Below are 23,283 nucleotides of genomic sequence, written 5' to 3'. Positions count from 1 at the left end.
TTCCCTCAATCACTAATTAAAGCAATACATTTTCAATTCCTTTCATACAGATTTCTTTTTTTTCAGATTTTTTGTTGCACAAGTTGAAGCACTATACTCAGTTCTGCTATCTATTTTGGTAATTTAGATAGTGTTACAGTTTAATAACCCTCCTATTGTTGTTATATGTCTCTATACTTTTTTTTTAATTCTGCTTTTTACTTTATTTCTCATGTCTTTTTTTAACCAATATATAAATAAAGCCCTTGCAATTATTATACAGCTGTTATTGTTGCTCTAGTTGAAGCACTATACACAGATCTGTATAAATAAAATATATATTTTCACATGACCTATGCATATTCCATCATGTTCCTCCCCTGGAAGGCACACATAGATACAAAATAACACTTTCCCATGTATCTTTAAGAGCAGACAGTGGGGGGGGGGGGGGGCGAACTAATGAGGCTGTGGAGTTCCATTCAAGGCCGCTAGGCGCGTCTCTGCTCCATGAAAGCTGCTGAGAGACTGAGAGCTGGAGGAGGGGAGGAGGAGAGAGAGAGAGAGAGAGAGAGAGAGAGAGAGAGAGAGAGAGAGAGAGAGAGAGAGAGAGAGAGAGAGAGAGAGAGAGAGAGAGAGAGAGAGAGAGAGAGAGAGAGAGAGAGAGAGAGAGAGGAGAGAGAGAGAGAGAGAGAGAGAGAGAGAGAGAGAGAGAGAGGACGGTGTTTTATCAGCCAAGTGCAGCCTGGATCGTGAGGAGCGGACGATGGGGGGAAAATTCCTACTCTGGCTTCTTTTTCTCCAAGATCACCGTCATTAACATGTAGCCCGGTGCGCGTGAAAAGGACCCGGAGTGCTCTGTAGGAGAATATCCTTCTTATTATTGTTATGATTACAAAACAAGAAAACATTTTGGATTAACAGCGGACTTGATTTTGGACTAATTTCTTTCCGCGCGTGTGTTAATGTTGGACCGCATACTAACCTGAGTTTCTTCCCTCTGGAGTGGAAAAGTGCGCCAGCGTTATTTCCAGCAACGCTCCAGCGTCGGTATTTTTTTTTTTCTGTGTGAGGGGGGCTATTTGGCTTTTGGATGGAATGCACCTTATCCTAACGGGACACAGAGGAATATTGTCTGAGGTGGAGGGGGGAAAGCAGCGGATCTGGGGATCCTGTCTTAACGGTAAATGCACGTTCACACTTTCATTCTGCATCCAGGCAATGAAATAAATTCAGTTTGTGGCTTTCACACTTTGCCAATCTAGCGATACAGTGGGCTCATGTTATCACTTCATGATGGTAATGAAGTTGAGGTAATGAATGTCTTTTTCTCCACATTCTGCTCGGTGGAAGGGTTTAGTGATGCTACACAGGAGAGAGCAGCAGCTCCTGTGTCTGACACTTTCTCTCACTCTGTTCCGAGCGCATGGACTCACACAGCTGCGCAAAATAGCCGGGTTCCAAAAAAAACTTAAATAAGGCTTTGACCGAAATGGCTGCGTGGTTAATACTTTCTTTTTAGAAATAAAACCCTGCTGTAGAAATGTATGAACTATGCATAACTGTCACTGCTCGGCTTGGTGTCATTAATAAGCGTTTGTTATCCATTCTCAATCAGTAATGCGTTTTGAAGTATACATTTTTTTTTAAATAATACATCGAATTAACGCGGACCTTCTCTCGGGCTGATTGCTGGGGATCAGGGTAGAGGGGAGGTGGGGGGGGGGGCTGAGGAGAAGGCTGTGCGCGCGTATGGTGAATGGAGTCTCTCTATCCTCCCAATGATGGAGGAGGAGGAGGAGGAGGAGGAGGAGGAGGAGGAGGAGGAGGAGGAGGAGGAGGAGGAGGAGGAGGAGGAGGAGGAGGAGGAGGAGGAGGAAAGTTGCGTCCGTCGGCCGCTGCGGGGGCACCATCACCATATAAAACTGGATGAATGCGGTATTTGTGTATGTGCGCTCTAAGGACTTTTCACAGCAACAAATGAAGTAGAAAGAGCCTTTTGGATGCTGCGCGACGTGGCCCTGGTAAAGAGAGACGGTCCTTAATGACATCACCCCATCACCTCTCACACCCAGATATATGGCAAAGGGCTTCTGTATATGTAGCTCACTTGATTTTTTTTGTGTAAGCTACAAAAAAAATCGCCTTGCTCCTGATCAAGGCAGGCAGCTGAAAACCTCATATTTGTACACATTTTTGTCAGGGATGATGCTGGGGATGTGATCTGTCGATGACCTTTAGTGAAGAGTTGCATGTTCGTAGCACATGTAGAGGCAGCCTTGATGATGTTTCCAGTTGAGTAAAGGAGAAGGGTAAGGGGGGGGGGGCAAGGCAAGGAAATGATGGCTCCTGTGGTTCACGCCACTCAGTCCCAGGGGTTCTGATCTACATAGCTCAGCCCTCAAGGAAAACATCTATCACCGCTCATCATGTCTCCTTCCACTCTCTTCACGTACTGCTCACTCCTCTGGTTTACACACATCCTCCTCTCCTCTACAGATTATTTACATATGAGGCAGCAGATTGTAAATTATAGATGACTTGAGCCCTGTTTAAATTGAAGTCATGGTATTAACTGTTTGACATTAAGAAATATCAGTTTGACATTGAACTTGATTGGCTGAAGTGGGCATATACCATCACTTTTGTTTAATTATAACAAAACAGTGGTACACCCAATATAATATGAAGTAAGTATGTTATTATTTTCTCAGTGTCACAAAGCATCTCCAATGAGGTCTGGGTATTTGTTTGGGAAAAAAAGCTCCAAAGGTAGAAAAGCTACAGTCAGAGTATGAGCCTATGACAGTGTGTCCGACAAGTGTGTCCTAATGCTGAGGCAGCCTACTCCCAAGGACATGTTCTGTAAAGATGCAGCCTTTATAGTTTACACTATTAATGCATTTATATTAACTTGTTGAGTACATTAGGAAATGTCAGTTTAAAATAAAGAGGTTGCTCTTGGCTGGCAATGTGCTGAAGTGGGTATACAGTTTACTGATTGTGTTGTAATGACGATTTATTTATAAAAGGGGCAACTTGCTAATGGAAAATCATCTTGATGGTAATCTTTGCACGGATGTATCTCCATTTCTATAGTTTCAAATGTTGAGGTTACATTGTCATAACAAATGGTGCCAAGACTCCCAATAAGGGGCTCAACTAGGCTAGTAACTGTGAGGCGTTCTATAAAAGAGTCCGGGATATTTATTAGAGCAAGACTATATGGTTAACGGAGAATATCCTACTACGATAACTCTCTGTTATCCACATCCCATCATACAACAGGTGAAATAACCAATAACAAATGTGTGCTTTGAATTCAACATACTGTTGGGGCCCTAAAAGCTGAACACACTGCTTTTAAACCTAAAAGTTAATGTCTGAAATCACTTTGGAGAAGTCATTGGGAATGTATTCAGTTGGACATATGGTGTATTTCTATGTGAAGTATAACATCATAGTGTTGCTTCTCCATGGGACAGCTGCTCAATATAGATATGGTGACATACTCAAACTATAAGGTTTCTGGTTTGATCCCAAGCAGGGTTTTGTGCGATTAAATTAGAGATTGAATAAATTGTGTAGGAGCACTGCAGAACATACCATATCTTGTTAAGATCTAATTACCCTGGAATCATTGCGACAAAGGAAACAATTAGAATATTTTAAATATGCATCTTTCTTTACCGAGACTGCAGAAAATAAATTAGGTATTGATAGAGGGTAAAAGTGGTTTCACCAAGCTGATCTATAGTTTGTTTGAGAGGAAAGTGCTTCAGTTTAACACTTTGTTTCCTCCCACGTCTTATTGAAAAAAGAAATATGATTCATATGTTGCAGTTTTATTTATTGTATTTATAGAAGGACCATGCATACAAACACATTAATCTCAGCAAAGAGAAGAGATGCAATATGCCAGATTATAGCTAAAAGCTAATTTCCATCTGTGGTCAGTTAATAAGAGCTTTTCATTGCTAGGACCATAAATAACTTAATCTACCTCAATGTAAAACCTGGGTGGTTAGGGAATGAGCTGTATCCCTTTAACAGTTAACAAAATAACCTGAAAAGAAATGACAGTATATTTAGTTTGATGTCTTAACACTAACTGCTAAATGCAATCTGACTCAACAAATTGGGAAAAACATAGACACATTTTGAAATCCTGGTAGTGTGGAATTCTTATCCGCTTTGCTCAGGTTGGTGAGAATAGTATCATGGGAAAAGATAGTTATAAAACAAAATTGATTTCATTTCTTTGACAGGTCCTAATGGGAATTCTGACATTCGTGTTGATCAGTTAGAATTATTCAATACATGTGTATTTATGTTTAACAGCCAAGACACAGTACATTGCACCATTCTTAGAGGACATTTCTGTTATGTAAATCAAATCTTTAAAACATTTTTTTAATTTTCTGATCATTGTGGTTGTTGTTACTGTTTACTGTCTACCATTTGTTGCAGGACAATTAAAATAAGTCAAATAATCCTGTACTGGGGGAAATGTCAATGTTATGTCTCAATTTGCACACTTCCCTAAGTACACTGCCAAATTGTGTAATGTAGTCTCAAATTGTTCACGGATGCTGTGACCTCACTGGAAGGGACAATGGCTGCTAGCTAGCTAACAAAGATTGTTCACTGTATCGGTTCATGGTTACATTTCTTTATAAAATTAAAAGTTGTGGATTTTCAACACCACTTTAATGCTATGTTTCTTTAATTGTGGAAAACTACGGAGCCCCTAAAGGGACATGAAAAAAAAAGAGAGAGAGAGAGAAAAAAGAAAGTCGGGATAACGGGTTAGTATCTCGTGCGCACGAGAAACTAACCCGTTATCCCGACTTTACCTTATTTATTGTTTGAGGAAGTTACCAGTGCGCCAAGGAGGAAGTGGAGCACACAGGAGACAACCATTTAATTGCAGACTGTTATGTTTATGTGGGGAAATGACAGTGCATACATTATTTGAGATATATTTCGAACTCAGACTTAATTTTAAGGCAAGGCAAGGCAAGTTTATTTATATAGCACTTTTCGACGCAGGGTAATTCAAAGTGCTTTACAAAAAAAAAAATGAAAGACATTAAGCATTAAAAAAGAAAAGCTAATAAAATAAACATTAAGGAAAAATACATGGATAAAAGTTACAGTGCAGTCTAAAATATGAATAGTTCAATTAAACATTACAAGAAAGAGTACATGAATAAAAGTTACAGTGCAGTTTAAGATATGAATAGTTCAATTAAAAGCAGCGACAAAAAGAAAAGTCTTCAGCCTGGATTTAAAAGTAGTAAGAGTTGCAGCGGACCTGCAGGTTTCTGGGAGTTTGTTCCAGATATTTGGAGCATAATAACTGAACGCTGCTTTACCATGTTTAGTTCTGACTCTGGGGACAGAAAGCTGACCAGTCCCTGAAGACCTGAGAGATCTGGATGGTTCATAGTTTAGCAGGAGGTCAGTAATGTATTTTGGGCCTAAACCATTCAGTGCTTTATAAACCAGCAGCAATATTTTGAAATCTATTCTTTGACACACAGGAAGCCAGTGTAAAGACTTCAGAACAGGAGTGATGTGGTCCACTTTCTTAGTGTTAGTGAGGACTCGAGCAGCGGCGTTCTGAATCAGCTGCAGCTTTCTAATAGATTTTTTAGTGAGACCTGTGAAGACACCATTGCAGTAGTCGAGTCTACTGAAGATAAAGGCATGGACAAGTTTTTCCAAATCCTGCTGTGACATTAGTCTTTTAATCCTAGATATATTCTTTAGGTGATAGTAGGCTGATTTAGTAACTGTTTTAATGTGACTGTTGAAACTCAGGTCAGAGTCCATGACTACACCTAGATTTCTGGCTTTATCTGTTGGTTTGAACATTGCAGACTGAAGCTCAGCGCTAACTTTTAAACGTTCTGCCTTGGTTTTATCTTTGTTTAATTGGAGAAAGTTCTGACACATCCAGTCATTGATTTGTTCAATGCACTTACTCAGTGTTTGAATTGGAGCATAGTCTCCTGGTGAAATTGTTACGTAAAGTTGTGTGTCATCTGCATAGCTATGGTAACTTATTTTGTTGTTCTTCATTATCTGAGCCAGTGGTAGCATGTAGATGTTAAAGAGAAGAGGCCCCAAGATGGAGCCTTGAGGAACCCCACATGTCATATTTGTCAACTCAGATGTGTATTTACCTATAGAAACAAAGTTGTTTCTATCCTTTAAGTAGGATTTAAACCAATTTAGAACTGTTTCCGAAAGTCCCACCCAGTTTTCCAGTCGGTCTAGTAATATGCTGTGGTCAACAAGGACATTTCGGTCAGGGGTGTAGAGCTATTTGTTTAAGCACCCGATTGGCAAAACAGGAGAGCCTGTAAACCAGTCTGCTTTGATCTATGAATTAATGTTCGTGACTCTCAGAGTAGGCTACCTGCTGTTTAAAAAGGAAACAAACACTCAGAACATATACACACAGAGTCAGTGGCGGACTGGCCATTGGGACAAATCCCGATGGGCCGGTACCGAAGTGGGCCGGTCGGGCCACTCGGCCCACTCCAATCGGGCCACTCGGCCCACTCCAATCGGGCCACTAGGTCCACCGTTTCCCCGCAGCGAGGCTCCCCCCTGTTGACAGTTCACTAGCCCCCCCCACGTGGACAGTTTACGGGGGCTGGGCTTGGTGAGATTCCCGGGCTGATTTTTAGTCCCAGTCCGCCCATCATGCGCCTTGGTGACCGGACATCTCCTTCATAAAACTAATAAAAGGGGGAGAAATCGGGCAGTTCGATGTGTGTGTGTGTGTGTAGAGGTGTGTGTGTGTGGTTAAAACGTAACTCTTTATAGCTGTTCGAATAAAGGTAAACACAGTGTAGACGGTGCGTAAAAGCTCTTTGAGCGCTGGTGCTGCTCTTCTCTGAGTTACACGTCCTGCTGCCTCCTGGAGTAACCGCACCCCTGGCCGAAATGTCCTCAAAGTGAAGTCTGAGTACGAAATATATCTCAAATAATGTACGCACTGTCATTTCCCCACGTAAACATAACAGTCTGCAATGAAATGGTTGTGTCCTGTGCGCTCCACTTCCTCCTTGGCGCATCGGTAACTTTCTCAAAAGAAGAAAACAAAGTCGGGATAACGGGTTAGTTTCTCATGCGCACGAGATACTAACCCGTTATCCTGACTTTTTTTTTCTCTCTGTTTTTCTCTCTCTGTTTTCTACGGAGCCCTTAAAAGGGGCTCCGTAGAAAACACCCACATGTACAACTTTTTTTTCTAGTGCTCTCAAAACAACCAGATCTGTTAATGGTTGCCTGGCTTCCTTTTCGTAGCAAAGATGGGGAATGTTGATTTCGAGAAGTGTCCAGCGTTCCATCCTCAACTTTTTGACAATTTTTTGTGGACCATCCGGGTGCTGATGGTGCTTTCTGCAATACTTTGCATTTGGGCGCAGTTATGCACTAAAATAGCAAATGTAAGTACAGAAGTACACCATTTAAGACGCAGGAGAAGACTCAAAGATACAGCTTGGAAATTACTTTTTACTTTGGTACCCAAACCTTCAGTGGAACATAATGGAAATATCATTGTAATAATCGCACCATTTAATGAGATAAGTCTACCTCCTTCAGCCATGCAATTCTCAACCTCACCCTGTGGTTATGAAAAAAGAAAAAACTTCCTTTTCAATTTGGATAATATTCAACATGGGGAGCCTATTAACAATAGTATCAAGAGCAAAAACAAACCCCTTTGAAACAAACCACTGTTATTCTGCCTCTTTGATAGTGATGCTTAAATTATGCTCCAAATTATTTGACAGCGCCTGGCTCATGGTTGGTGCACATTACTGCTCTGCTCACACTGTTTCTTTTAATTATCCGAATGTTTTAATTGCGTAGAATGAGAATCAAACAAACAACTTGCATGCTTGTTATTTAAAAAAATGCAAATTAGCTTTTTGGAAGGAAGACAGGCCTTGTCGAATTGTGTGAAAAACAACAGTGAGTTCATTAGAGGTGATCATGTACGTGGAGCAAGAATATGCATGACTCCACCAACATGCACATACTTACACAATCATTTAGAAATGGAGGATAGGGAGGATGCTGAAATAAAACAGACCTTGGGGTGAAGTGATACCTGCATGTTATCAGTGATGACAGCCAGAGGTTATAAGCAAGCAGCAGAGAACGTAGACTATACTATTGTTTGATATTTCAGTGTAGGAACCTTGTTTGTCACAAAATTCTGTAGAAAACAATTCCTTGTACTGAAAATCCAGGAGTCCAGGCCGGGGTATTCTTTCTGGTGGGAGGTCTCTGTTGACTGCACTCTGTCTGTTTGCTGACACACTTGTTGAGGCTCCTGGCAACTGTCACCTGCACTCTAAAAACAAATGCCTTGGCTCAACAAAGAAAATCAACGCAACAGTTTGCATCGATGTTTATTGAGTTAAGACAACTTCTAATGAAATTGTCTTAAAGCAACAAAGTTATTTGAGTTAGGGGAGAAGGCTTTTCCTCTACAATCTACAAAGGAGTTTTTAATTACCACTTACTTAATAATTGGTAGCATAAACACAAGTTTTTAAGTTGATTACTCAAAAGAAGTTAAGTTGTTCCGACTAGTTTTACCACATGATTTAAAAGGAATTTTAAGTTGTATGCACTTAATTACCATCATTGTGAACACACGTTTTTAAGTTGACAACCATTTATAAATTCAGTTGCTCCAAATATATTTTATTCAATAGTTTTTGTCTTAGCTTTTTCATGTGTTTGCCTTTAAAGAAAGAAATTAATTGATTCCACAACAAAAATATTAGGCAATTAACTTTTATTTTGAACTGCAGTTGTTTATTTCAACACATGATGTTTCAATCAGGAGAGAATTAATTTTGTTTGAACAACTATTGACACATGCCATATGATAAGGTGCATGAACACCTGAAATCACAGCTGACTGCAGGAGAGAACCATTTTATAGTTTGGCTGCAGCTCGCTGATTGGCTGCTGGAGAATGAGGTGAAATGTAATAGGTTAAAGAGAACGCCTGTGATGAGCTGATTATATGCAACTGTGGAGTGAATGTATATATACCCAGTCTTCTTGAAAGAACTTGCACTGAGCTTCATTTCAATCTTGAAAAAAAGATAAATAACACAAATTTAAATTGCCCCACAAATAATAAATAAACACATTAGCCATATTACCATGGGACATGGGGACACAGCAAATACATGCTGCCATCACAACGAAGTTAGAGGCCTTTGCATATTTAAAACCAGTGCCAAATATGTTAAATCTGTAAAGTTTTTGTAAAACTACAGAAACAAACTCTCAATGGCCACCAATCTGCAGATAACACACATCCATTTGACAAAAGATGTAACAAAGATGTTTGCACTGCCGACAGTCTTTATTTCAAACGGTATGAACACATTTAACACAGAATGCTTGCTCATTCATTTGTTTCCCTCGACCACGATGGTTGCCATCGTATGGTCAGATCCTGGGTGGACCGGTCACTGATGAAGGCGATATTCAAGTCCTTTTGAAGCACATTAAATCATAGGTTAGCGCATCAGAGATAATGAATTAGGTAACTGCATACTTTTTAAACTGTTAGAGAATTCAGAGCCATTATTACCAGTTGCTAAAGCAACGCTGGTCTTGTTTTCACCTATTGAGTCTGCATGTGTGTGTCGTCATGGCAACGTGGTCCTGAAGACACACAGAGGTGCTTTTGAGTACTTTGCCTAGTGTTTAAATGCATGTGGACAGATTTTGTCAATCACAACCGTGCACGTTTTAGTGTATCTTCTCCTCTTGTTTGCAGGTTCCATACAACATGTGAACTGGTTAAGTGAAGAGCAGAAGCCACTTCTCAAATGTTACACAATCCTTTTCCCATGCCATTGCTGTCAACACCTATCCATGCTGAACGTTGCTAAGATATTATTTATTGGGGTGTGGCCAAAAGTGCAATATGCTTCACAATGTAACTGACAGAGAGCAGTGCTTTTGTCCTGTGTCCACTGTGCCCATGGATTTTATTTTATTTCAAGATTTTGAATTACGTCGCTAAACTCCTTTAAAAGGTCCTCTTCCTTTTCTCCAAGGTACACGACAAGGCAGCGGATGGCTATAGTTATCTGCGTACTTCAATTGTATTGTGCTATTTTTGAAAAAGGAAAAAAAGAGAAATTACCTAAATGAATATATTCTGAATGGGAGACTGCCAACAACTTGCATTTCAATGACAACTCTAAATAACGATCCTACTGTACCTCAAGAAGCATCCTTGATCTGCTTCACCGAGATTACTTTTTAATAAAAAGCGATATCACAATAGTAACCAAAGTATTTTTACTCTCACAGCCTCTACTTTGTATCCTCTCACAGAACTATTCACAGTTAAAAGGCTGCTAATGTTGGTCAAACAGCAATTTGCCCATACAGTGCAACTACAAGGCTGCTGTATTTCAATGACAAAATATGACACTCACCTTAAAATGTCCTTTGTATATTTCTATTTGTCTTAACTGTGGGAACTTGTCCAGGCATGTTAAGTGGGAGTGGACTTGAAATCCTTAACTCAAGGTGTAGAACAATTAAGTTATCAAGCCAATTGCATTACTTACTACAACTTGAATTGTGTTTTAAGTCAATTAACGCAGAAATCAGAGTTCAAATTACACACAATATTAGGTTGATGTAATTTCCAACATTATTACGTCAACACAACTTATAAATTAATGTTTGCAACTTAAAATGTTTATCTAAATCAATTAACTCACATTTTTATCTTGCAACCATGCATTTAATTAAGTGGAGGTGAAATTCGTTTTTAGAGTGTGCTTTGTAAGAAAGCAACTTCTGCGCTCGCTGATGCCAATTTGTGGAGAATATAAGCAACAGAATGTCTGCAGGCATTTTGAGTATCCTCTTGCAGTGAGGATATCGGACATGGCTAGTAGCAGAAGATTAATTTATCATGAGAGGTTTAGTGTCACAATACATACAATTTGCATCTAAGAACAAGGCCGGATTAGTACCTCCACGGGCCCCTGGGCACTGAGCGCTCATGCCCCCCCCCCCACCCACGTACCAACAAGTAACACCACGCCTACCCAATCCTACCAACATGACCAATATTTAGAATTTTCAGTCAATCTGGCATGTCACATTGCACACCTGTTTGTCAAAAGCAGGGACGCTGCCACATAGTTCAACCAAAGCAGGTCTAGCCTTTTGCCCTTTTAGTCAAAAATCACAAGACAAAGATACAATGGATAAGATTCCAAGACAGTGTATGGCTCAGGAATACCTAGGTAATATCACTCATAACCTCAGACCAGCACCCCACTTAATGCCAAAATATGACTGGCTGGCTGTACAAGTACACAAGGAGTTGTATTAGTTACAAACATTGAGAGTTACAAAAGTAAAATATGTAGTGAAATGGTGTGGTTGCTCAACTAAGTGATCAGTATATGTGATGGAAGAGTGTGTGTGTGTGTGTGTGTGTGTGTGTGTGTGTGTGTGTGTGTGTGTGTGTGTGTGTGTGTGTGTGTGTGTGTGTGTGTGTGTGTGTGTGTGTGTGTGTGTGTGTGTGTGTGTGTGTGTGTGTGTGTGTGTGTGTGTGTGTGTGTGTGTGTGTGTGTGTGTGTGTGTGTGTGTGTGTGTGTGTGTGTGTGTGTGTGTGTCCATCCAGATCCCTCACAAGATCAGACTTGATGGCCATCAAAGAAAGGGCTGAAAGTCTCTTCTGAGCCATGGTTGTCCTAAGTTCATTTTTGATGCGTTTAAGCTGTGAAAAGGACCTCTCACCCTCGCAGTTGGTTACAGGCAGTGTGAGAAAAATCCTGAGCGCAACAAAAACATTGGGGAATGTTGTCTGTAATCCATGTTTAAGCACCACAACAATCAAATCCCGTTTATGCAAATTCCGCCAGTACAAGCGCTAGCCAATCAAACTGCGTGCAAGCTGGGAGAGCCAGACCGCAGTTCATTTCCTCATATTCCAAACGAGAAATTACAGTAGCAAATCACCCGGTTCTTTACGACCAGAACTATTTACCGGGATACAAACCGGAGAAACCAGGCATGGAGGGAGGTGGTAGAGACAGTGGGTGAAACTGGTAGGTTTTCGCCTGTTTGGGGATTTTATATCCAGTTTACTTCGTTTTAACATTGCTATTGCTTTGTATGTCGGGGGCGGGAGATTCATGTGATTGGTTGTTGGTCGCGTTGCTCGCAAAAAATCGCCAAGCTTCAGACACGCCCAGCATCAAGATTTGTTGATGGCTGTAGTGTAGACGGGCCGATACAGTAGGCTACGGAGAGCGGCGAAAAACATTTCCTCAGGCATCGAAAAGCGGAAACCGAAATTCACATTTCTAAATGATGCCGTTGGAATCGAAATGTTGGAACTCGGTACCCAACCCTAGTTGATAGTGAGGGTAGTCTATCACTTTTTTGACAAGACAGTAGTGATGGCCATCTTGGTGACGTGTGTTGTTGTGAGAGTCTGTGAGACCAGAGATGTAGTTCATTAAGCGTTTTTTTTTACTTGCAAAATTATCTTTTAAATTGAAAAACATCATATGTGTAATTTGTGGCACAATTCAAATGGGATCGAAAGATAATCTTTCTCTCTCCATTGACTTCAATACATAATTTTTCGGAAATAAGGTCCCATGGAGGTCCACCGGAAGGGGAGGGACTTCACCACTCTATAGGCCGGTGTGTGAGATGGCGGAGTACTCCAGCCTCCTCCTTCAGTCCTTCAGCCTCTCCTGACTCACTGTGCTGAAGTTCTCATTAGATGATTCTTCAAAACATGAATTGCTGTGACCAAATTAAGTGCCAGTGCAGTGAGTGTTTCGAGAGGATGTGTAGTACATCTTACTTTAATGGAGGTCTTCTGAGTTTATCTCATTCTTTGTGTGTTATACGTGGAAATCGTTAATCACTTACAACAAGTATGTTCTTGGCAGTTGTTAGAATTGAAGTAGAAAAAGCGATTATGGTCTTGGTAACAAAGGAAGTTGTTGACATACTTTAGCAAACAAAAGGAGAAGGTCAATGGTTGCATCTACAAAGAAGGGCTTTAGCACCATTTTCTTTCTTTGGGAAAAATTGAATACGCAGTTTATGTTCTTATTTATTTCATTGATAAAATACAAGACTAACAACTAATTCCCAAACCTAGGGCAATGTCTTGATAACTTTCATTTTGTCTGACCAATATGCAATATCACTTTACTTTCACATAGCACACAGAAAAGCAGCACATCGAGATTGTTTTCCCAGATTGAGGCAGTCATTATTAGATCGTTTCTGATAACTTTTTGGCAACATTGTTTGACCAAGTAACCTTTACTACGTATATTTAATGTGCCTTGCCCAACTATACCTGAAGCATACTTTAGATGCCTTTCGATGAATTATAAAAAGAAAAATCCTTGTTTATAATATGGTGTTTTTCATAATCGTCCAAAATCAAGTCAGTTTTGCTGCATTTTGACAAATAGAACTGCAACAATCAAAAGACCCACAGAAAAGCTACGGTCAACTATTTTGAGAATCTATACATTGTTAGTAATCTTTTAGTAAAATGCTGTTTTCAGCCTGTCGCATATGGAGATTTACAGCTTTTTAGTTTTGCATCACATCAAAGTGAATATCTTTGAGTTTATCACATTGGGCTTTGAAAACTTGGATGGACATATTGTTCAAACATTTCAAATGACCAATGGATTCATCAGTGAATCTAGAAATTACCGGCAGAGTTATTTGCAGAACTGCCAAATATACCGTACAAACCAAAATAAATTGTGTCAAAACTCACAACTTTCTTTCCCTTAGTCGATCAGTATCCCTTCGTACGAATCATGGCTATAATGCGTTGGCCTGGAAGATTTGGTCATGACGATCCAAGGTCATGTTAAGGTGTAATTGAACATTTACAAAGAAAGGAAAACCTAAGCCACATTGTGACAAGTTTGTGTAATGAAGTTATGCTTATTATTGGCCGTGTGTCATCTTCTCAAGCTCTTATTGGGTTATCAGAGCATTTGGCTGTAGAGGACCATGTTGAAAGCTATGAATCACTGGCTGCGGTAACATACTTTGTTATTTTTCTCCTCCAAATGAAACCACCATGATTGACCATTTCCATTGACAGATTAGTGCTCAATAACAGGATCTAAAGTCCAGTTTACATGCTCCAGAGTATTACCAAAGGATCATCCCTTTAGGGCGCAGAGGCCATTTTGGAAATTAATTCAGTAATATGATGTGGCGAGTACCATCAGCCCCTTTGTGCATTTCCATTTGAAAGAATATCTAATATACTGAGAGTTGCGGGGAGATGGAGTCCTCGCCCTCCTCTTCTTCTGTGTCTTGTGTCGGTCCCTCAGGGTGTCGCTTTTAAAGCCTTCAAATCTTTTCACACATTTGTGTCGGCTGAAAGCTCACCTGAGGATGGGGCTGGAAAGAACAGACTGTGCTGGCAGGCTGATAGGGCTGTTAAGGTTACATGGCCATAGGAGTGTGTGTGTGTGTGTGTGTGTGTGTGTGTGTGTGTGTGTGTGTGTGTGTGTGTGTGTGTGTGTGTGTGTGTGTGTGTGTGTGTGTGTGTGTGTGTGTGTGTGTGTGTGTGTGTGTGTGTGTGTGTGTGTGTGTGTGTGTGTGTGTGTGTGTGTGTGTGTGTGTGTGTGTTTACATAGCCGGGGACTGGGACTCTGTATGTATGTATGTGTGTGTGTTGATGTGTCTATGTGCAGGCAAGCATTACTAGGACTGGGGGTTCCTGAAAAACAAGAACACAAGCGGAGCAAAAATAATGGACCGATCTGCTTCTGCCAGACAAAGTTTACCAGTCTTCAGAATCAGAAATCCTTTTTTTACCTTTATACGAAATGTACAGAGTTATAGCAGCAAAGGTACTGTGCAGTTTAAATGAAAAAGGGAAGAGAGTAGACCAAATATATTAAATTGTAAGGCAAGCGCTACACAAATAAGCTAAATCAAATAAGAACAGCATGGTTAAAAATAGGTACCAGTAATTATATTAAAGTATTCAAGGAGCTGGTAAAACATTGTAAATAAATTGTACAGTAATAAAGCATATTGAGTATATTACACGAGTATTGAAGTATTTATATTTACACACATTTCTCGTAGCTTGTATCCATTTGTTTGTAATCAAAGTAGCGTATTTGGAAGACCTCAAGTTATATATTTTCCATAATATTTATTTGTAAAGGTTTTCTTGGTGCAGTGTTTAGCCTACCTTGCAGTTTTCATGCAGTTTTTTGTCTTTAATGTATTAACCTTTCTGATGACGATACAGATTCGATTTTCAGTTTGTTTGATGCCATAGTTTGGCTTTTGCTTCCTGATATGGTACTATTGGCTCTGAATATGCATACAAACAGTAGAATAATATAAAATACCAGTAAACCAAAAAAAAATACAATAAAACAAGTGGTTCTATTTTTTTCATTTTAGAGTAATAGGGCCTCTTTAATGAAATATATTTTTGAAGTTTTAAAGATATGAGTAGTTACTAAAGCCAATGCTTGAATTTAGAAATACCCACATTTTATTTAAGATAAGATAAGCTAAGACTTTATTTATCCCGAAGGAAATGATTGTGCCAGAGTTAAAAAATATACAATTAACATAATCATTATAGTAACAATAACAAGAATGCAATACTCACAATAATTCTCTATTCTGTAAATCTTACAAATGACTATAACAGATTTATTTTCCTAGTTTAGTTTAATTCCTCAGACCATGATCTCTGTATCTCTGCCCAATACTACAGTCCAGGGCCAAACTTATTTTACCTAATTCCCCCACGATGAATAAAGTATTCTGATTCTCATGAACTCTTTTCAAAAGTGACCACCGGGTCATATACCTGTCCTTTTCACACAACAGAACGTCAAAGTCCTAAGAAAGGCAATTTAGAAATTCACAGCTTTTAAAACGATGATTAAAAGGTAATGAAAGCAAAATCCGAACTGTATAGGCACTATGATCGGCTGCTACAGTCCCACCACCGGCTCTGGCCTCTTTAGGCTCCCGTGCCCCCCCCCCCCCCCCCTCCCAGGGAGGCAGCGTTTCAGATCTGTACTGCAAACTTACTTGGTAATGATGTCTTAGAAGCAGACGTTAACTCTCATAGGGTTGGAGAAAGAAGAGTCGAGTGACTTTTAAGAGGAGTGGAAATGAATTGGATATACACGGTTGCAGTGGTGTAAAGTTACTCACTAGATTTACTCAATTACTGTAGTTAAGTAGACTTCTGTGGGACTTGGACTTTACTTGAGTATTTAAATGTTTTGCTACTTTGTACTTCTAAACCTATACAATTCAGAGAGTAATCATTGTATACTTTTGTTCCACTACATTTATTTAATACCTTTAGTTACTTTTCAGATATAGATTAACAATATGATCATCACTTAAATCAGACTTTAGTTTCACCTGGAGTCAAATCGACAAGCTACCTTGCAGTATACAAAGAATTTCAAATTAGCAATCATATATTTATAATCAAGACATATATAATAGCCTATGTATTTTTCTGAAAAGGGCCGATCTGCATAATGAGTACTTTTACTTTTAGTACTTTAAGTTTATTCTGATGCTAGTACTTTTCTACTTAAACTTTAGTAACATTTTGATTGCAGGACTTTTACTTATAACAGAGTATTCCTACACTCTGGTACTTCTGCTTTTACTTAAGTACAAGTCCTGAGTACCTTTCCCTCCTCTGGACGGTTGCGGAACAAGATTAAATGATCCAACCTGCCCAGCATTCCTTGAGATTGGACTGTGTAAATGAGCGTAGTAATACAAATGTATTGCACAATAGCTGTGCTTTATTTTAACTGAGCTATGCCTGTGGCAAGCTATTAACTTGACACAGGCGCAGTAGTGGAGCATCACTTTAGAGCGTTTACCGCGATCCATCTTTGGTGTTATGAAGTGACTGAGCTCGTGAACTGTCTACGGGCGGGGGGAGCCTCGCTGCGGGGCAACTGTGGACTTCTGTCGCCTGTCAGCACAATGTACATGATGCCGTTTAAAAAAATTAAGGGCGGTGCCGGCCGTCAGCGAACCGAGCCGGCCGTCAACGGCTCGCTGACGACCGGCTGTTCTGTGATTCTCCAGAACACACAGATGGCCAGTCCGCCGCTGATTCCACCGGGTCGCCGCGGCGCAGACGGACCCGGTGGAATACAGGGTCTACCGCGTTTAGGAACCGTTAAGCAGAACCGAAATTGTGTATTTTCTATGGGTACCCGGTACCCGGCATTTTCTTATCGGTTCTCATCTGAAACCAAGTGTTGGTTCCCAACCCTACAAAACACACATCTCGGCAAAAACTTAAGATTTCACAAAGTAAGTTACTGTTCTGGTGATAAATGTAAAAAGCTTATTTATACAACAGAAAAAATGTCAGATTCTGGCTGGTGAGTGGTTACATAACTCTTTGAAATGAGCCACAACTGCACAAGTAATAGGTGCGCTCTGGTGAAAATAGAAACACATCTCTGTTAGTGCAGCAAGGTTATGCAGGCTTGAATTTCTCAATAAATTAATTTCATTATAAATCTAACTGCTCTGATGTAGTCACTTTTCGTAAAGCGTACTGTATCACTTGCTGTCAAGCTCAATAATAACACTGACAATATTTCACTGGAATATTTCTCATTTGTCTGGTATGGAAATCTCACTGGTAATCGGCACCATTTTTTACAAACGGAAACGTTCATAAGAGACATGGGATTTGACAAACATCCAATATTTTTAACATGCAGGACACATGCCTCATACCACTTTGTATTCTCTAGCTGAAAACAGTGAGCAGATACATTATGTATAATAAGGTTAATTACAGGCGGTTCACATTTGAGACCATTCATTAAGTCCTTCATTTCCTCAAGCCTTTTTCTCACTGTAATCCTCCCTCTCTTAACCTTAAACTGTTAATGAAAACCACCCAGACTCTTTTTTCTCTACAGATGACAGTCCCTGAGTTGCTGACAGCAGCTGCAGCGCCCGTCTGTCTGCAGTATTTCCCTTGTGGCATCAACATATCGCTAGTGTTGGAAAAAACCTTGAGGCTCGGAGAATCAGTTTGAATAGGACTGTGAATTTAAGACATTGTACAATGACCAGATCGGCTGAGTGTGTGCCCTTGGGGATATTGCACGTGCGGACTGCAACAGGCCTTGTCAGGGAGGAAGGGATTAAACCATGGGAAAAATAAGATTACCAAAGCAACACAACAAAGGCTTTGTCGCAAACAAACATAACGGATTCATGCCCATGCCTTTATATATGTAATGCCAATATTCGTTGTAGAGCTGCACAGCCTTTAATGGTGTAGGCACAATAGAAGTGGATTAAGATCCCTACTGTACGCGCTGTGTACAGTGCACCTTCTGTGTTCATTTATGAACATTTGCACTAAGTGCACTAGGTGGACAATAGATTGCAAAGACGAGTGCACACTCTCTCCTCATTGGTCTAGTTAGCACCACTGAAACTGTGAAGCCCTGACGAGAAGTATTACTAGGTGTTCTCCTGTTAAATGGGCCCTGCTATGCTTTTTGGGGTTGTCCCTTTCCTTTAGTGTGTTATATAGGTTTTTGTGCATGTAAATGGTCTGCAAAGGCTAAAATCCCTGTGTTCCCTCCAGAGGGAGTTTCTCTCCTACACACACGCCCCTAACTGAAACGCCTCCATTGGACTCCTTAGTTTTTTTCAGTAATATATTGTTATCACTGGGTAACACTCAAGCTTCTATTGGCTAGTGCTCCAACACCTATGTTGGAAATCTCTAAGTAGTTGACCAATCACAACAGAGCCGGCCAGCTAACCAATCAGAGCAGACTGGTCTCTGGTTTCAGACAGCACAGGCAGTATGAGAAAAATAAAGAGCTTTTTGAACTTTTAAGCATGGAGACATGTCCCAGCAGAGGGAGACAATACAAATATGAACCTGAACATTTGTATTATATGTCCTATTTAAACATGTATGTTTTAATTTTCTGCATTTTGTAATTGGAGATTGTTTGATTACCATTGTTTACTTACATTTTTAATCATAATCATTCCAATTAATGAGGAACAAAACAGGGTTACTTTGCTCCAGAAGCAGTCGCGGTTCTGAGACGTTTATGGTAACATTCAAAACCAGAATGTCCTCATTAATCCAGCACCACTTTGATAATGTCTTTGCCACATGGTAAAGTGGATTTTACTAGAAGTTTGAAAACCAAATGAGCTCAGGTTAGTGCAGAATAATGTTAGTAGACACCTGCCTAATGCTTCACACAGGGGACATATTGGACCAGAAGAAATTAATATATGAACTGTTAAATAGACATGGATGGAAGCCAACACTATTGCAAACACAAGAGCAAGCATTATGTCAGACAGTATTCTTTGTGTTAAAAGTCAAATAAGCTATTTTTTCAAGACTGCAATCGCCTTATTGAACAATCTGCCACGCCCGCATATTAACCAAAAAGTCAGACAAAAGCAACCTTTGAACATAAAGTCGGCTTTGCTAGAACAGGTTTCTAGTGGGGGTGGATTATTTTGTATTTAGTTTTTTTAGAGATTTTCTATCATGATTTTGGGGGTTTCACCCTTCCTGGAGTGTGTTATATAGGTTTTGTACATGTAAATGATCTGCAAAGACTTCCGCAAAATGATGACGTCACTATGTAACGCACACACTTCCATTAACTAGCACTCTTAGACAATGTACGTGATAGTCTTTGGTCCAGGACATCTCTAAACGGTTGCCCAATCACAACAGAGCCGGCCAGCTAACCAATCAGAGCAGACAGGGCTCTGGTTTCAGACAGAGGGTGAAAAGAGGTGCTGCAGCACAGGCAGTATGAGAAAAATAAAGAGCTTTTTGAACATTAAAGCATGGAGACATGTCCCAGTAGCGACAAAATATATAAATATTAACCTGAACATTAGCATAATAGAGCTCCTTTATAACAGCTCTTATGTTTAAATCAGGGATGGGCAACTTTGATGGTGGTGGGGGCCACATAATTGATGTACTGGCCACCAGGGGGCCGCAGATTCACTTGGAACACACACACAAACATGTGTTGTATGTAATTATTAACAAATATACTAAGTCTGACATCTTCATTGACATGTTACAATCAAAGGGAACATCCCCAACAAATGGGAACATCCTCTAATAAGCTCACAAAACAAATATCAGTTCACAGAAATGTTATTTCATTTTTACAAGTGGCATGTTTGTATTGAACAGGTTATTAAACAGTGGAATAAAAGTATTTTAAACTATTGGAAAGCACGGAAAATGTGTGTGTATTGAGATTAACAATTAAGATGACATACACATGAAGTCATGAACACTAACCCAGACATTAGTTGTCTAACTTGAACCTAAAACACTTGTAGCCAGTCTCTGCATTCCCCTTATTCCACAATAGGGGAATGTCAACACAGACACCCCTCTGCTGTTCCTCAGCGCAGGTCCCCCTCCCTCCCGCTGAAATTATGAATGAAAAGCGTAGTAATCATAGATAACACGGCAGGGTCCGTGACAGTTTGTTTTCATCTGATTTCAAATAAACAAAGTCTTGGTTTTAAGAATACTAAACTTGTTTCGCCAAATTCATATGATAAATACAACTTTTATGCTTGTAAAGGCATAATTACAAGAGGCAACTTAACGTCACAGCAAGCATAACAACAGCCGGTGTTTCTTGTGAGGGTTTCCCCGGGAAACAAACAAAATACACACAAATGCGTCACAGATTATTTTGCGGTATTCGAAATCATGTACGTAGTAGACTTTTATTCTAATCTGCATTTCTGTATAATACTTTTTGACATTTCTGTTATTTTTAACTCCTAATAAAAAGCATACCAAATGTATTTTATTTTTGATGAGTCATTTCATTACACCTCCAATGCACTGTTGAAAAATGTTTAGGGAAATACTATCAGGGCATTGCATGCGATGACCATAGAGCGGCCACAGAAATAGAGCCCTCTATTAGCATGTGACGGAGCCCACGCACAATAAGGGGCACACTCTGGACTTAATTATCTCAAAGGGTCTGAATATGGGACGGGTGGCGCAGTGGTCTGTGCATCCGATCATCAGATCAAGGGGGGAGCTGGGGAACTTCAGTTCGAAACCCGCCACTGCGTCAGGCCGTTGTGTCCTTGGGCAAGACACTTCACCCAGATTTGCTCCTCTGGGTATTGTCCACAGTACATGTATAATACTAATGTATACTTGTAAAAGCGCCTCGATGACCTCGAGGTGTGAAGATGGACGGTGTGGTGCAGTGCGCTGTGCAATGATCATCAGATCAAGGGGTGAAACCCGCCGCTGCTGCGTCTGTAAAGCCGGTGTGTCCTTGGGCAAGACACTTCACCTGAACTTGCTCCTGTGGGTATTGTCCACAGTGACCATTGCATGTATACAAAATATGTGTATATGTAAAGCGCTTTGAGCATCTGGAAAAGCGCTATAATAAATATAAGGAATTATTATTATTATTATTATTATTATTAATATCTCTAAGGTTGTGGTGACTGATGTTGCACTCTCTGATCATTCCTGTGTGTTCTTTGAGAGCTCTATTTCTGTTCACAAAAATGTCCAAAAAGAGGTAACAGTGGCGGTTCTAGACCAATTTTACTGGGGGGGCCACTGGGGGGGCCAGTTATTTTCTGAGGGGGTCACAATAAATGCAGGACGAAAAAGGCCCCCCCTGCCACCCCCCCCTAGAACTCCCTGCCACAAAGTGATATTTAACTGTAAATACTAGGGAAATGTTTACTCATAATTTTTCTTCCACACTTGCCCCTGCTAACATCTCAGTAAATGAGCTAGTAGATCATTTTAATTAAAAAATTAAAAATGTTATAGATGCCATTGCTCCAACTAAGGTAAAGGAAGTGACTGGGAAGAAAATATCTCCATGGAGAAAGGCCATGACCGTGAGAGCAGAAAAAAGAGAGTGTCAAAGCTGAACATAGGTGGCGAAAAACAAATCTCCAGGTTCACTTTGAAATCTATAAAGAGAGACTTGGCCTTTAAAATTTGGAATTGAAAAACGCACGACAGTCTTTCTTCTCTGACATCATTACCAAAAACAATGCACGTGCCTTGTTTGCTACCGTTGACAGACTAAATAACCCCCCAGTGCCAGTAGCCTCTGAATTTCTATCCACCAGGGCATGTAATGATTTTGCCTCCTTCTTCACTGACAAAATTCAGAAAATCAGACAAGCAGTCAGTGCCTCATCAGGTACAGCAAATGTGCTGTCCCTATGTCCACCTAATATCAATTCAAACACCATGACACAATTCCATCAGATTAATGATAAAAACCTAGAGGACATTATACAACTTCTGAAATCCTCCACCTGCTGCCTTGATATTATTCCAACAGGATGTTGTTTTCAAAGATGTTTTTCGTTGCATGGCCTCAGATCTACTTCATATAGTAAACAAATCTCTTCACTCAGGTATTTTTCCACAGGCCCTGAAAACTGCAGTCATTAAACCGCTCTTAAAAAAGAATAATCTAGATGCTTCAGTAATGAACAATTACAGGCCCATATCAAACCTGCCATTTCTAGGCAAAATCATGGAAAAAGTTGTTTTTCAACAGTTGAGTAATTTCTTGCATTTAAATAGTTGTTTCGATGTGTTCCAGTCAGGCTTTCGTCCAAACCACAGCACTGAGACTGCTCTTGTAAAAGGTCTTCAATGACATCCACTTAAACACAGACAGTGGCAGAACTTCAGTGTTAGTATTATTAGATCTCAGTGCTGCGTTTGACACTGTTGACCACAACATATTACTCGACCGACTAGAAAACTGGGTGGGACTTTCGGAAACAGTTCTAAATTGGTTTGAATCCTACTTAAAGGACAGCAAAAACTTTGTTTCTATAGGTAAATACACATCTGAGTTGACAAATATGACATGTGGGGTTCTTCAAGGCTCCATCTTGGGGCCTCTTCTCTTTAACATCTACATGCTACCACTGGCTCAGATAATGAAAAACAACAAAATAAGCAGTGGCGAACCGTGGCTATCACACCCCCCACCCCACTCTGCGCATTATAATGTCCGTCTTTTCACTGAATTGTCGTCTTGAAAAGGGTACTCACAACAATTCCGCAACAACTTCATCTTCACCTGTTGCACTTGTCATTTCAACGTTAAAAACAATAAAACGGCATGAATTGCTTCG

The 23,283-nt window shown here is 40.1% G+C and overlaps 1 protein-coding gene across 1 annotated transcript in view; it reads left to right on the top strand.

Moving 5' to 3' along the window:
* The first annotated feature begins 749 nt into the window (after positions 1 to 749).
* nlgn1 (neuroligin 1) overlaps positions 750 to 23,283 on the top strand; it is a 427,865-nt gene continuing 405,331 nt past the window's right edge. The window contains exon 1 of the mRNA XM_034082065.2: positions 750 to 1,162. The gene's annotated coding sequence lies outside the window, so the exon portion shown is untranslated. The remainder of the gene's footprint in view (positions 1,163 to 23,283) is intronic.

This window comes from Pseudochaenichthys georgianus, chromosome 4, assembly GCF_902827115.2.
Source record: "Pseudochaenichthys georgianus chromosome 4, fPseGeo1.2, whole genome shotgun sequence".
In the NCBI taxonomy this organism is placed as follows: Eukaryota; Metazoa; Chordata; class Actinopteri; order Perciformes; family Channichthyidae; genus Pseudochaenichthys; species Pseudochaenichthys georgianus.
Note: the sequence above shows the minus strand (reverse complement) of the source record. Positions and strands in the feature narration are given on the sequence as shown.